Source organism: Schistocerca gregaria, chromosome 7, assembly GCF_023897955.1.
Source record: "Schistocerca gregaria isolate iqSchGreg1 chromosome 7, iqSchGreg1.2, whole genome shotgun sequence".
In the NCBI taxonomy this organism is placed as follows: domain Eukaryota; kingdom Metazoa; phylum Arthropoda; class Insecta; order Orthoptera; family Acrididae; genus Schistocerca; species Schistocerca gregaria.
The window spans coordinates 386,966,916-386,984,420 of NC_064926.1; positions in this window are offsets into that span (position 1 = coordinate 386,966,916).

Below are 17,505 nucleotides of genomic sequence, written 5' to 3' on the forward strand. Positions count from 1 at the left end.
AGAGGAGTCCTCTTGCGAGAAAAAGCAATCTAACTTTGTTACTTGCTTCGCCATTGAGCGTGACGAGTAACACGGAAAGCGTTTCGCAGTCGGTGAGAAAGGTGATTCTCTTATTTTGTTGTATGCAACTTCTGTTGATTTATTAATAGTGACATTTGACGCCAGTTGTGGAGACGTCAGGGGTACTGAACGGCTGCTGTTTGAATATCCTGCCGACAGCTTACTGATTCCTTGACCCACTTCCATTCATCTCTGGTGGCCGCTTGTATCAGCTCTGCACGGATCATTCTCATTTTGTTGACATGAGATGCCCCTTGTGAAGGCACGCCCTGTGCCATGGTATAGGGCTGGAAGAGCACAGCTGTCTCTCTGAGCGCATGCCGGCGGCCCCGTGGTGAACACACACCGGTCCTCCACCAGCCCAGCCAGTTGCCTCTCCTCGCGTCGTGATACCACCGTAGTTCACATGTGCCAGAGCTCGTGCCGCCTTCATCTGTCTGTACATACTTACAGAAACATATTAACCGTTGTGCCATCGGTGTCTTTCCAAACCATAAGGTACATACTACTGAACGTCATCCTACCAAAGAACTTTACAAACAATAAAACTAAACAAAATGACTTATATAATTACTGCATCATACTAGTTAGTTCGCAGAAAAATTAACTCTATAATCTTCATTTCATACTCTTTACTGTTATAGAACAAAATTAGTTAAACAATAACTGAGTTTATCAGGAAAATCTATGTGATAACGACACAAATGTTGGCAAGAAGAATATAATAATTCCTATCACAAAGAAAGCAGACGTTGACAGATGTGAAAGTTACCGCACTATCAGTTTAATAAGTCACGGGTGCAAAATACTAAAGCGAATTCTTTACAGATGACTGGAAAACCTGGTGGAAGCCGACCTTGGGGAAGATCAGTTTGGATTCCGTAGAAAAGGGGAACACGTGAGGCAATACTGACAAGACGACTTATTTTAGAAACTAGATTAAGAAGAGGCAAATCTACGTTTCTAGCATTTGTAGACTCACAGAAAGCTTTTGACAATGTTGACAAATTCTAAAGATGGCAGGCGTCAAATACAGGGAGCAAAAGGCTATTTACAATTTGTAAAGAAACCAGATGGCAGTTATAAGAGTCGAGGGACATCAAAGGTAAGCTGTGGTTGAGAAGAGAGCGCGACAGGGTTGTAGCCTCTCCCCGATGTTATTATATTTGTATATTGAGCAAGCAGTAAAGGAAACAAAAGAAAAATTCGGAGTAGGTATTAAAATCCATGGAGAAAAAATAAAAACTTCAAGGTTGGCTGATCACATTGTAATTCTGTGCCGGCCGCGGTGGTCTCGCGGTTCTAGGCACGCAGTTCGCAACCGCGCGACTGCTACGGTCGCAGGTTCGAATCCTGCCTCGGGATTGGATGTGTGTGATGTCCTTAGGTTAGTTAGGTTTAAGTAGTTCTAAGTTCTAGGGGCCTGATGACCACAGCAGTTGAGTACCATAGTGCTCAGAGCCTTTTTTTTTTTTTAATTCTGTCAGAGACAGCAAAGGTCCTGGAAGAGCAGTTGAACGGAATGGACAGTGTCTTGAAGAGATTATATAAGATGAACATCAACAAAAGCAAAACGAGCATAAGGGAATATAGTCGAATTAAGTCTGGTGATGCCGACGGAATTAGATTAGGAAATGAGAAACATAAAGTAGTAAATGAGTTTTGCTATTTGGGGAGCAAAATAACTGATGATGTTAGAAATAGTGAGGATATAAAATGTAGAGTGGCAATGGCAAAGAATGTGTTTCTGGAGAAGAGAAATTTGTTAACATAGAGCATAGATTTAACTGTCACGAAGTAATTTCTGGCAGTATTTGTATGGAGTGTAGTCATGTAAGGAAGTGAAATGTGGACGATAAATAGTTTGGACAAGAAGAGAGTAGGAGTTTTCGAAATGTGGTGATACAGAAGAATGTTAAAGATTAGTTGGGTAGATCACATAACTGCCCGCCGGCAGGGCCCTCGCTGGTGGAATAGCGTAACTCAGTCGCCCTCTGCGTTGCTGTTTGCCACGGCCGTTGACGCACTCTATCGTGTTGTTCGATTCGAGCAAATCGTGGAGATGATGGGATTCCATGCGCTGTCCAGCTCGTAGCCGCGGTCACCTTTTAACAGATTTTCCGCCACTCGTATTTCTACGTATTCTTTAACAATGGAGTCCCAGAAGATGCTGTGGACAATATCACTGTTTTCTCATACTCCATTGAATGTCCAGTAGAAATACAATGTCCAGCAATAGCGGACTTGCTTGGCTGCAAAAGGCGGGTGTAACGTTGATGTTCAGTGCAGCGTTCTTTTACGGTGCATGTGGTTTGACTTATGTAAGCCATACCACATTGGCACGGTATCATGTAAATTCCGGCAGATTGTCCTTAACTGATCCAACAAGGTGCGCAATCTTCGATGGTGGGCGGAACCACTTTTACCTGAAATTTTGGAGGATTATTGCTATTTTAAACGAAGTGTTGTCAACGAAAGGAAGAAAAGCTAAAGATTGTTTCGGCATGATCTCTTTCTTCACTTTCTGCTTCTTAGTTTCAACTGTAAGTGCTCTGTTAATCTCCCGGATGGAATACCCATTTTCGTTTGAATACTGTATTTAGAAGGGCGAGTTCTTGAGGTAAGCTATCCAGATCTGATACAATATGAGCTCTATGAATAAGTATTCTAACCAAACTCATGGTTTGCGATGGGTGATGGCAACTCGTTGCTTGCAGGTACAAATCAGTATGAGTGGGTTTCCGGTAAACTGAATGCCCTAGAGAACCATCATCCTTCCTTCGAACCAGGACATCCAAGAAAGGCAAAAACCATCTATCTCTATTTCCATGGTGAACCGGATGTTGCTATGAATGGAGTTGAGGTGATGTAGAAACTCCATTAATTTATCTTCTCCATGAGGCCACACTATGAAAGTGTCATCCACATACCATCAAAAAATTATTGGCTTCAGGGCAGCTGATTTCATTTCAGTCGTATTTGCCGAAATCGTGATATTAGCATTGGCACATGAATGGGTCGTCAGATGCGGACGCCCATATTTAGGAGTGTTCGGTTCACTGTTTGTTCAGACGTACTTATACACTGCCCAGAATTAAAGTCTGATGTTAGTACCAACACAGATCGCCATCTGCCCTGTTTTGCCAGGCTGTCCAGCTTACGACGTCCTACACTTATTCAGAAAAAAACAAGTTTATATTGAATTCCGAAAAACTCCAACAGTCATGATCCCTCGTAACTATTTATTTAGATGACCGTTTTCGGTAAGACTATTTTAACATTAACGGATCTGCAAGGTTAGGAGAGAGGGTAATAACTTTACAAAAACTTCCTGGCAGATTAAAACTGTGTGCTGGACCGAGACTAGACTTGCAGGTAAAAATCAGTATGAGTGGATTTCCGGTAAACTGAATGCCCTAGAGAACCATCGTTCTTCCTTCGAACCAGGACATACAAGAAAGGTAAAAACCATCTTCCTCTATTCGATCCAGCACACAGTTTTAATCTGCAAGGAAGTTTCATATCAGCGCACACTCCGCTGCAGAGTGAAAATCTCATTCTGGATACTTTACCAAAAGTGTAACTCGCATGTCCATAAACAGGGTGGTCCATTGATCGTGATCGTGCCAAATATCTCACGAAATAAGTGTCAAACGAAGAAACTACCAAGAACGAAACTTGTCTAGCTTGAAGGGTGAAACAAAATGGCACTATGGTTGGCCCGTTAGATGACGCTGCCATAGGTCAAATGGATATCAACTGCGTTTTCTTAATATAGGAACCTCCATTTTTATTACATATTCTTGTAGTACGTAAAGAAATATGAATGTTTTAGTTGGACCACTTTTTTCGCTTTGTGATAGGTGGCGCTGTAATAGTCACAAACACATGGCTCACAATTTTAGATGAACAGTTGGTAACAGGTAGGTTTTTTTAAATTAATATACAGAACGTAGGTACGTTTGAACATTTTATTTCGGTTGTTCCAATGTGATACATGTACTTTTGCGAACTTATCATTTCTGAGAACGCATGCTGTTACAGCGTGATTGCCTGTAAATACCACATTAATGCAATAACTGCTCAAAATGATGTCCGTCAACCTAAATGCATTTGGTAATACGTGTAACGACATTCCTCTCAACAGCGAGTAGTTCGCCTTCCGTAATGTTCGCACATGCACTGGCAATTCCCTGACACATTTTGTAAGGCGTTGTCGGTGGATCACGATAGCAAATATTCTTCAACTTTCCCCACAGAAAGAAATCCAGGGACGTCAGATCCCGTGAACGAACGAGCCATGCTATGGTGCTTCGATGACCAATCGCCCTGTCATGAAATATGCTAGTCAATACCGCTTAAACCGCACGGGAGCTTTGTGCCGGACATCCATCATGTTGGAGCACATCGCCATTCTGTCATGCAGTGAAACATCTTGAAGTAACATCGGTACAACATTACATAGGAAATCAGCATACATTGAACCATTTAGATTGCCATCGATAGATTGGGGCCTATTATCCTTTCTCCCATACTGCCGCATCATACATTAACCCGCCAAGGTAGCGCGGTTCGAGACTGTAGCGCCTAGAACCGCTCGGAAACCCCGGCCGGCCCGCAGAATTCATCCCAGGACCAATAATGAGGATGAAAGAATAGAGGGTCACAATCGAGAGTAGTAAGTTACCCTGATTGTGGAAGGTGCAGCATTTGACCCATGGCGCGACCAGTCGGAAGACGGAACAAGCCAACAATGATTTGATTCGACCAAGTGTACGGAGCCGACAAACGAACCAGTGGTAGAAACATAGCGAAGACGACCGCAAGAAAGAGAAGGAGTTAGATAAGAGTACGTAGTAGGACTGGCCGAAGACTTCCGCCATAAGAAACCACCCTCATTTTGCCAACGACCTTGTCAAAGAGGACGGAGGGGCGTACAGAGTTGCAGTGAGGGTGGGAAACTGCCCCTAAAGGCGGAAGAATCAGCAATGATTGACGGCATCAGCATGCAGAAGCCAATGGAAACTGCTGTATTAAAGACACATAACCGTGTATCCACAGGACACATGGCCTGTAACTGAGAGAGTGTCTTGAAGATCTCTCCATTGGCAATGGATTACGGAACAGTCCCCCAATCGGATCTCGGATCTCCAGGAGTAGTCACCCCTTCGGATCTCCGAGAGCGAACTGCGAAAGCGGAGGTGAATATGAGAAAAAAGACTGAATAACCAACGAAAGGATAACATTCTACGAGACGGGCGTGGAATGTCATAAGTTTGTGCATGGTAGGGAAGCTAGAAAATCTCACAAGGAAAATACAAAGGCTTAATATAAATAAAGTAGGGGTCAGTGAAGGGAAATGGGAAGAAGAATTTCTGGCCAGATGAGTGTAGGGTGAGATCAAGAGCATGAAAAATGGTATATCGGGAGAAGGATTCGTTATGAAGAAGACAAGACAGAGAGTGCATTACTGTGAGCAGCTAAGTGATAGGGTTGTTCTTCTCAGAATCGACAGCAAACCGACATCAACAACGATATTTCGGGTATACAGGCTGACGTCACAAGGTCAACACCAAAAGATAGAGCCAGTATATGATGATATTAAAAGGATAATACAGTACTTAAAGAAAGATGAAAATCTAATAGTCATGGGACTCTGGCTCTGAGCACTATGGGACTTAACATCTGAGGTCGTCAGTCCCCTAGAACTTAAACCTAGTTAGAACTACTTAAACCTAACTAACCTAAGGACATCACACACATCCATGCCCGAGGCAGGATTCGACCCTGCGACCGTAGCGGTCGCGCGGTTCCAGACTGAAGCGCCTGGAATCGCTCGGCCACTCCGGCCGGCAATAGTCATTAGGGACTGGAATGCAGTTGTAGGGAAACAAATAGAAGAAAAGGTTACAGGAGCATATGAGCTTGGGACAAGGAACGAGAGAGGAGAAAGGCTAATTAAGTTCTGTAATACATTTAAGATATTAGTAGCAAATACTGTGCTCAACAATGACAAGATGAGAAGGTATACTTGGAAAAGACCGGGTGTACTGGAAGGTTTCAGTTAGTTTTCATCATTCGTGATTTCCTCGTAGAGAGGTCACAGTTCGTAGTGAATGACGGTAAATCATAGAGAAGAACGGAAGTGATATCTGGCGTTCCGCATGTAGTATCATGGCCATCTGCGGTTCCTGTTTTACGTAATTGATCTAGGTGATAATCTGAGCAGCCCCCTTACATTGTTTGCAGATGACCCTGTAATTTACCGTCTAGTAAAATCATCAGACGAACAATTCCAACTACAAAATGATCTAGAGAGAATTTCTGTATGATGCGAATAGTGGCAATTGCCACTAAACAAAGAAAAGTGTGAGGTCATCCACATGGGTACTAAAGGAAATCCGATAACTTCTGGGTATACGATAAATCGCACAAATCTAAGGGCTGACAATTACGAGCGTCTTAAATTAGAAAGACCATATAGATAATATTACGGGGAAGGCGAAACAAAGACTGTGCTTTGTTGGCAGAACACTTAGAAGATGCGACAAATCTTCTAAAGAGACAGTCTACATTACACTTGTCCATCCTCTGCTGGAATATTGCTGCGCGGTGTGGGATCCTTACCAGGTAGGATTGACAGAGGACATCGAAAAAGTACAAGGAGGGGCAGCTCGTTTCGTGTTATCGTGCAATAGGGGTGAGAGTGTCACTGATATGATACGCGAGTTGGGGTGGCAGCTACTGAACCAATGGCGGTTTTCTTGGTGGCGAGATCTATTTACTGAATTTCAACCAGCAACTTCCTCTTCCGAATGCGAAAATATTTTGTTGACACCCACCTACGTAGGGAGAAATGATCATCATAACAAAATAAGAGAAATCAGAGCTCGAACGGAAAGATCTAGGTGTTCCTTTTTCCCATGCGCCATTCAAGATTGGAGTGGTAGAGAAGTAGTATGAAAATGGTTCGATGAACCCTCTGCCAGGCACTTAAGCGTGAATGGCAGAATAACCATGTAGATGTAGATGGTCAGACAGAGATTCCGAAATCAGGTACTGGGTTGTAAGTGATATCCAAGAGCAGATGTAAACTCAGTTCACAATGTAGTAGTGATGGAGAGTAGGCTGAAGTTTAAGAGATTAGTCAGAAAGAATCTATAGGCAAAGAAGTGGGATACGGAAGCAATAAAGAATGGCGAGATACGATTGCAGTTTTCTAAGACTATAGGAACAGCAATAACAAATAGCTCAGTAGGCAGTACTGTTGAAAAGGAATGCACATCTCTAAAAAGGGCAGTCACATATGTTGGGAAGAAACACATAGGTACAAAGAAGGTAACTGGGAAGAAACCATGTGTAACACAAGAACTACTTCACTTAATCGATGAGAGACAAATGTCCAAAATTGTTAAGGGAAGTTCACGAATACAGAAATAGAAGTCGCTGAAGAATGAAGTAAATAGGAAGTTTAGACTTTAGCAAAAATATCATCCACACAATTCTGAAGATTGCAAGAGGTGACAAGTGCGAGAATTATCGCTCAATCGTCTTAACTGATCATGCATCCAAGCTGATGACAGAAATAATATTCAGACGAATGGAAAAGAAAATTGAGGATATGTTAGATTACGATCAGTTTGGCTTTAGGAAAGTTAAAGGCACCAAGAGGCAATTCTGACGCTGCGGCTATGATGGAAGCAAGACTAAAGAAATATGAGGACACCTTCATAGGATTTGTCGACATGGAAAAAGGGTTCGAAAATGTAAAATGTTGCAAGATGTCGAAATTCTGAGGAAAACAGAAGTAAGTTATAGGAAGATACGGGTGATATACAATATGTACAAAAGCCAAAATAATGAGACTGGACGACCAAGAACGAAACGCTGGGTTTAAAAAGTATGTAAGACAGGTTTGTTTGTTTGTTTTGGGTTAGGCCGTAAACACAATTAGGATCAAACTCGTCAATGTCAGAACTCTAGAAGCCGAAGCAAAAATGACTCTCAGCACTATGGAAACTTAACATCTGTGGTCATCAGTCCCCTAGGACTTAGAACTACTTAAACCAATTAACTTAAGGACATCACACACATCCGTGCCCGAGGCAGGATTCCAACCTGTGGCCGTAGCGGTCGCGGGGTCCCAGACTGAAGCGCCTAGAACCGCTCGGCTACAACGGCCGGCAACACGAAGCAAAGACAGGAGTTAAAAAACGACTACACGTCAATCGTAATCGACGGAATAGAAGACAGCTAAAAACGGGGTTGTTGAGAAAGGTCTATAAAATACGCAATAGGGAAACGAAGGCCCTGAACAAAAAATTAAATGGCCTTGGGCATAATTTACGACTGATAAAAAGTAAAACGCGGTGGACAGCGCGCGTCGTTCTGCACAACGGCCGATACCTCAGACGGCAAAAACAGACGAGAATGTAGATGGTAAAAAAAAAAAGAATTCTGTCAGGAAACGACGGACCATCAAAGATTGGGTGCAATGAGTACAAAGTGGTGGGGGAGTACCAATTAACAAAAGTCTGTGGTTAAGAAAACAGGGTCGGATACGTAACCAAGCTAAAATGATCTCATCACGGAGAGAGGGCCGAGAGGACGTCGTCCAAGCCGCTGGGGACAGGGATCTAGTCTTTTGCCCCTACTGTTCAATCTGTACATCGAAGAAATAAAAGGTAGCTTCAAGAGAGGAGTTAAAATACAAGGTGAAAGGATATTAATGATTCGATTCGCTGATGACACTGTTATCCTCAATGAAAGTGAAGAAGAATTACAGGATCTGCTGAATGGAATGTACAATCTTAGTAATAAATAATATGGATTGGGACTAAATCGAAGAAAGACAAGTAATGAGAATAAGCAGAAATGAGAATAGCGAGAAACTTAATATCAGGATTCACGGTCACGTAGTAGAAGAAGTTAAGGAATACTATTACATACGAAGAGCCGGCCGCGGTGGCCGAGCGGTTCTAGGCGCTTCAGTTGAAACTGCTACGGTCTCAGGCTCGAATCCTGCTTCGGGCATGGATGTGTGTGATGTCCTTAGGTTAGTTAGGTTTAAGTAGTTCTAAGTTCTAGGGGACTGATGACCTCAGAAGTTAAGTCCCATAGTGCTCAGAGCCACTTGAACCATTTTTGAACCTACGCAGCAAAATAACCTTTGTTGGACGGAACGGGGAAGACATCAGAATCAGACTAGCAATGGCAAAAAGAGCAACCCTGGCCAAGAGAAATCTACTAGTTTCAAACATTTTGAGGAAAAAATTTCTGAGAATGTACGTTTGGAGCACATCATTGTATGGCAGTGAACAAGGACTGTGGGAAAACCAGAAATAGAGATGTGGTGTTGCAGACGAATGTTGAATGACGAATGTTTACTGATAAAGTAAGAAATAGGGAGGTTCTGCGGAGAATTGGCGAGGAAAGGCATATTAGGAAAACAGTGACTAGGAGAAGGGACAGGATGATTGGACATCTGATAAGACATGAGGGATGACTTTCATAGTACTAGAGGGAGCTGTAGACGCAAAAACTGTACAGGAAGGCATAGACTGGATACAGTCAGCAAATAATTGAGATCGTAGTGGCACAGGAGAAGAATTCGTGGTGGGTCACGTCACACCAGTCAAAAGGGTGATAACCCGAAATAAAAGTAGGTCTGTTGATACTTTAAACACATTGGGTATAAGGTATATCGATATTTAGAAAGGTATCATTGTCGGCTGTCGGTATATCGAGAAAGTATCGATATATCGAGGGGAAAAATATCTATGTACTTGCCTTTAAAAAACAATGACAGCACATTGTAAATGTGAGAGTTGTATGGTAAAGTACTGACGTATTATTTGATATTCTGTGTATCAACCAGATACCAGGTTGCCTTTCTCCCTCAGAGGAAGAATTGAGAGGAAAATGATGCAGCTTATCTATTGGCGATAGCCACTTTGATAACAATGGTAGCTGTATGTGAGTGGCACAATAAAAGGTGTCCGATGAGTCCATCGTTCGGTTTCGTCACATGTCTGATTTGTCCGGAACACTTCCTGTCGACTTCCCTGTTTTTTATTTCTGCCAACGCCAGCGACCTAGAAGTTGTATTGCAAAAACTGCTTGGTGAAGCTAAAAGTTGCAGTTTTTGTTGGTAGTACCGAGCTCCAATTTCGCCAGAATTTCCCTTCAGACGTCTCCGTCCACTATGAAGACCAATATTGTCATTTAGATTTTTGTTCGTCATTTTGAACGACTGTTTTTGAAGAATTGCAATGTGGAGAAAACGCAATGGGACGTCTTCTTTTGTGTCACCTGTACTTCCTACACACAGTCAAAGAGAAAGATTGGACGTGAGGAAAGCTCAAAAAGTAGTAAGCGTCATTTACAAAGTGAAAGTAAATTTATGTTCTAGTACAGTTCCAAAGGAACAACTTCAAACACTCACCGAAAGTTGTGAAAAAATATAATATAAAATTAAAATATCGTCATTCGATAATGCTGTTTTTATATCGATATGCCGATGTAAGGGCAGCAGAAATATCCCCGATACATATATATCGATACAACTTAGAAAATTGTATCTATATATCAATACTTTATCAGCGGCCCTAGTACGTAGCTTGTAATTTTACTCTGTATCAAGCTGTTACATTGTGTCTGCCTAGGAAATAAATAAGTTTTGTAGAGAAATAGTTTGGACGATACGTTTGTGTTTTATGATCTGTCTTTCTTCCTTTTGCATTGCGTATTTTGTTCATCATAAAGGGTAATATTTGTGATTTCTTGTCGTTTTGATCATATAGTTTGCTTATGTAACAATTTTGATAAAGGCGAATACTGGGAGGAAAAAATCAGGATGCTACGCAGTCTAGAAAATGAATATGGTGTCACTTTTAGTTGAAGAGACTGGAGGCATTTAAGATAGATTGTGAGTTTTTGTTTATTGGAAAGAGAGGAAACATTTTTGTGGTTAGCATGCACATGACATATACCCACACTACAAATATTATATCATGACATAAATTTCGTCCTGCACAATAAGTGAAATAAAAAAAGAACTTGGTTTCCGTGAAGCTGAATTAACAGGAGATGGTGAAGTCAACTGGAGCATTTAGTAGAGGACGAGAGGACGAGGGTCATAGTTCGATCACCGTCGTAGATGACGTATAAAGGAAATTTTTTGTGTGTGTGTGTGTGTGTGTGTGTGTGTGTGTGTGTGTGTGTGTGTGTGTGTGTGTGTGTGCCCGTCGAAAAAGATTCCGACCACCACGTGGTGTTAGGGTTGATTTTTCCTCCCTACAGAGCACATCTGTACCATCGAGATATTAGCGAGGATGATGTTTGCTTCCTGTCGACGCCGAAGTGCGTTCGGACCGCCAGCGAACTGTAAGAGGATTAGAGACCCATTACGGGATCTGGTGTTCGTTCTGCGGCTGTCTGATGCTACTGAACGGGAGAAATGATGAGAGTCCAATACTGCTACGTGCAACAGACGTTAGGCACAACGCCTAGCGCCTAGCCATAAGCTGTATTGTTAGATGATAATATTGGTGACAGCACAACTAAGTTTTTTTGTTAAAATGTTTTCTACATCCATATCTACATGGATACTCGGCAAATCACATTTAAGTGCCTGTCAAAGGGGTTCATCGAACCACCTTCACAATTCTCTGTTATTACAATCTCATATAGCACGCGGAAAGCACGACACCTATAGCTTTCCGTACGAGGTCTGATTTCCCTTATTTTATGGTGAAGATCGTTTCTCTTTATGTAGGTCGTTGCCAACAAAATATTTTTGCATTAGGAGGAGAAAGTTGGTGATCGAAATTTCTTGAGACGATTCCATCGCAACCAAAAACGCCTTTGTTTTAATGATGTCTAGCCCAAATTCTGTAACATTTCAGTGACACTCTCTTCCATATTTCGTGCTGCCCTTCTTTGAACTTTTTCGATGGACTCCGTCAGTCCTATCTTGTAAGGATCCCACATCGCGCAGCAGTATCCTAAAAGAGGACGCTCAAGCGTAGTGTAGGCAGTCTCGTTAGTAGATGAGTTACATTTTCTACGCGTCATGCCAATAAAACGCAGTCTTTGGTTAGCCTTCCCCACAACATTTTCTATGTGCTCCTTCCAATTTAAGTTATTCGTAATTGTAATTCCTAGGTATTTAGTTGAATTTGCGGCATTTACATTTGATTGATTTAGTGGAGATAATCCTATGCGGCCGGCCGGAGTGGCCGTGCGGTTCTAGGCGCTACAGTCTGGAACCGAGCGACCGCTACGGTCGCAGGTTCGAATTCTGCCTCGGGCATGGATGTGTGTAATGTCCTTAGGTTAATTAGGTTTAATTAGTTCTAAGTTCCAGGCGACTGATGACCTCAGAAGTTGAGTCGCATAGTGCTCAGAGCCTTTAATCCTATGTGATAACAAGAAATACCCCAGCAAAGCCATGACCTCAGAGCACATATTATTCACATGGTAAGAAACAACTGCTAGACACCAGAGGTGGCTATAAAAAATACACAAATTCCTTTGTTTCCAGAACTTATTTAGTCTCTTCAAGCATTCTGAGTGCAGATTTTATGTGCCATTGGTATTTGCACTAGTCATTTTTAGGGATGATTATAGGTGTCACAAGTGTACACTTCAGTATTGTTACTTTCGTAAATGTAAATAAGATGCGCTTGTTTTAATTTTTGCTCCAGATGCAGATGAGAACATAAATATATGTCATTGATGGTCGATGTTCCTCACAACGACACGGTCGAATAAGGCAATAGTAAACAATCGACATTGGTCTGTCAGTTTAGCGCAATAGTTCAGGGGAAATCCATAAGCAACGACTTCGAGATATATTAAGGAAGTAATATTCAATGTTTTTTGTGCATTTAGAAGGCATTGTTATGCATGTTCGCTTCAGGAGAGGCACAGTTAATTTAGACGTAAGGAAGTGAACAATAGGATACTATTACTGCTTGCGAGAAGATAACTAACTATGTGGATGGATGTACGGATGAGTCGCTGAGAGTGATTTCTTTTCCAGATGTTGTCCTTTCTGTTCCTTTACCTTTTCCGTATGTGTATCGTTTCAGTTGTAAAAATTTTTTACTCATGCACTGATCAGCTAGAACATTTCGACTACGGACCTACTATCGATATAAACCCGTCCAGGCGATAAGTACTAGTCAGACGTACGCATCAGTGAGCTTGCTGTCCGTGTGTAGAACGGAGAAGGCGGGCGATCTCTCAGACATTGACCGAGGGCTGATTGCAATGGCTCGAAGGCTCGTCCCGAGCATTTCCGAAGCTACACGACTTACCGGGTGTTCGAGGAACGCTGTGGTGATGGTTTTCAACACTTGGCGAAACCAAGGTGAAATCTCATCGAGATGCGGCGGGGTTACAGATGTAGTACTTCTCTTTAAGTGTCTTGTAGGCCAGTTTTGCAGCATATCTGTTACACTCTGCTGCCAGTAAAATAAGCCTGTGATCTTGTGTTGGTGTTCGTGTACACTTTCTTTAACCCCTTTTAGAATCATGTGTCATTAATTCCATACATTAACAAATTTCCAACACATACCTGAACATAAATAATGTTTTAGAAAGATGAATTACAGTTTCGCAGTATCACCTCTATTGATTTCATATGGTCATTTGAGTTTTGCTCTTGAATGTCTGCTTACAATGAAATAGTTAATGAGGGCGGTTGAAACATTTATCAGGTACTTTGGTTATTCAGAATGGGTTTTCAGTAGGGAAATATGTTGAACAAGTAGCTAGCAGGTTGCTAAGTATGCTACTCTTTTATCGTGGTGCTAGTTATATAGTAAATTTTTCAGTCTGAGCCACTGTATCAGTGAAAATAAGTTTTGTTACTTCATGAAAAACTCTTGTCTTTTATTACTTGATAAACATAAAAATAGTTTTGTAAAGCAGAGTTTGAGCACATCCTGCTACGGTCTGAAGTGATATACTGTCAGCGTTAGCTAGAGTTCACCAGCATGATCCGGTGAAATACGGGATATTTGAGTTGGATTTATGACACGTTTGCGGTAAACGTAATGTGGCGGTGTGACTGTTCGCAGCACATCTCTTCATGGCTACGCTCACAATATCTGTGTTAAAATGGAAACCTTGAATACGGACAGGACGCAACAGCTGCTGTGAGAAGCACCATACGTAAATTAAATAATCCCTCATTTTCCATTAGAATGCAACACTTGTAATGACACATAAACAAATGAATACCTTATAGATCTCCATGCAAATATAAAATTTGAATGGAGGTATTTGTGAAACAGTTCAAACTCACACACTGAAAAAGTTTAGAACTGTACAACCTTAAGCAGAGGTTCTGATTAACTATACACGACACAAGTAAAGCAATGTATTTCGAGACGCTGATCGTACTGGAAAGTAAGACTTAAAAGTCTTAATTTCTTGAAGACCTCCGATGCAAGTAGACACATCACTACGAGAACGTCATGATATAAAAATGTTGGCCAAGCGTTGATGAGCCACGGCAGAAGCTCATGTGCATCCCACTGTAGGACATTCTGACGAGGGGATCACGCTTATTTGTCACAACCGATTTCGTCCAAATTTATGGTATCTGCAGAGCTTGACCAGAAGTGAAACTGACAGAAGTGAGAGATCCATATCTACATCTACATCCATGATCCGCAAGCCACCTGACTGTGTGTATCGGAGTGTACTTTGAGTAGCTTTATCGGTTCTCCCTTCTATTCCGGTCTCGTATTGTTCGTGGAAAGAAATGTTATCGGTATGCCTCTTTGTGGGCTCTGATCTCTCTGATTTTATCCTCATGGTCTCTTCAAGAGATATACGTAGGGGGGAGCAATATACTGCTTGACTCCTCGGTGATTTTCTCTGCCTCGTGATGACTGGGGTGTTGTGTGATGTCCTTGGGTTAGTTAGGTTAAGTAGTTCTAAATTCTAGGGGATTTATGACCATAGATGTTAAGTCCCATAGTGCTCAGAGCCATTTGAACCATCTTTTTGACTCCTCGGTGAAGGTATGTTCTCGAAACGTCAACCGAAGCCCGTACCGAGCTACTGAGCGTCTCTCTTGCAGTCTTCCACTGGAGATGATCTATCATCTCCGTAACGCTTTCGCGATTACTAAATGATCCTGCAACGAATCGCTCTGCACTCCGTTGGATCTTCTCTATCTCCTCTATCAACCCTATCTGGTACGCATCCCACACCGGTGAGCAGTATTCAATCAGTGGGTGAACACGTGTACTGTAACCTACTTCCTTTGTTTTCAGATTGCATTTCCTTAGGATTCTTCCAGTGAATCTCAGTCTGGCATCTTCTTTACCGACAAGTAATTTTATATGGTCATTCCATTTTCAATCACTACTAATGCCTATTCCCAGATAATTTATGGAATTAACTGCTTCCAGTTGCTGACCTGCTATACTGGAGCTAAATGATAAAGGATCTTTCTTGCTATGTATTCGCAGCACATTACACTTGTCTATATTGAGATTCAAATGCCATTCCCTACACCATGCGTCAATTCGTTTCATATCTTCCTGAATTTCAGTAAATTTTCCATTGCTACAACCTCTCGATATACTACAGCATCATCTGCATTAAGCCTCAGTGTTCTCGCCATTGAGAATGACATGCTGCGTTTATAAAAACGTAGCATGATTGGGCGGTTAGGGTAAGGCATGAGCAATTTACGACAGTGTAGACTCCATGCCGCGGTTGGCGCAGTGGAGGGAGTGCTGAATGGTAATCCGAAAGTGGTGGGTTGGAGGCCTCGTGTGGAATTGATTTCTTTTTTTTTTTTTTGGTTTTTGACGTTAGTTAAGTGCAAATAAACGGAAATAATGCTCAATATATTTTGGGGGATCGCTTTAATGGTGATCGATGACAATCGTTCTTCATCTTCAAAAACATCATTGTATAATTGTTGAATGGCTTATCCTCCCGACGAGTCAAATAACGAAGAAATTTGCACATAGGGTTTTCTCACGTGAAATGCAGTATATTGAGCATGTTGTGTACGACTTTAGACACAACAGAAACAAGAGTTAGGCTATAGAGTGGTGTGGCAGCTGTCGTCATAGGAAAGCTCGGTGACAACGTGACGGGCCCTGCAAGAAACTTGTGACGTCACACTAGTAGGCTTATCCGCCACACTTTGCGAATTCTCGGTTCTGTACAGGGTCCACGGGATATCAATTTCTATTACATTGAACAAGAGTCCACTATAGACCTTAATTTTGTAGTGTGTTATTGAGAACACATAAGCACTTAAACGTGCAGTTAATAATTATGAAACTTGTCTGAAATAATCACTCTCTCCCTACTGGAGACGGCTGCTGGCACTCGTAGACCTACACTGACAAGTGCTATGACGTACGCGCCATGGCCTGTGTTGTGTACATAGTTCCGCGTAGTCAGCGTGTACACAATTTTCCCAATAGAGCGCGCCATGCTAAGCACGACAGCGCAGGCGCAACGCTCGTCCGTCTCCGCACTACGAGATGGCTCTGTCTTAGAGACGGACCAAATTCTGCTTCCGCCGATCAGCGTATTAATGTGTAACGCAGCAAATGAGATTGCTGCTAACCTAGAACCTTTTCTCCTCGCTGATCACACTCGCGCATTGATACCTGAACGCGCGACGTATTATAACGAGTGTACAGACCTCCGATTAGTGAATCTGCATTAGTCTATAGACAAGTTTGAGTCTGAGCCTAATAATATTACCATATTCCTGTACATAGCCATGAAGATAAATGAATAGACACTTTGTCAAGTATCAGAGATATGTGAGAATAGGATTAACGTACCAAGGCCAAAGGAACTTCAGATAGTCAATTGTAAATACCATCCAGAACCAAGTTAAGTTATTTTCATGCTTGTTATTATTTTAATAAATGTGTGTGGAAATTAATCAAGTTCTGTTTAAATTGATCATCGTCAATCTGCTACTCTAAGCGTGCAAGTGGCATTTCTATCGTCTGACCTAAAGGCAGAAGATAAACACGCCACAATAAGACCACGAGACATATTGCTGACACTCGCCTACTTCGGTAGAGCCACAAGTCAAATAATCTGATGGTGTGTATTGCGAAGGTCTTACAGAAAGCACACCACAGCCTGTCTTTCTCGTAATCGTTGATGGTGCGGCAACTGTCGTCATACGAAAGCTGGGCAGGAGCAGAGATATTTAGTGAACGCCGGCTGCGGTGGTCTCGCGGTTCTAGGCGCACAGTCCGGAACCGTGCGACTGCTACGGTCGCAGGTTCGAATCCTGCCTCGGGCATGGATGTGTGTGATGTCCTTAGGTTAGTTAGGTTTAAGTGGTTCTAATTTCTAGGGGACTGATGACCACAGCAGTTGAGTCCCATAGGGCTCAGAGCCATTTGAACCGTTTAGTGAACAAGATGTCATAGTGAA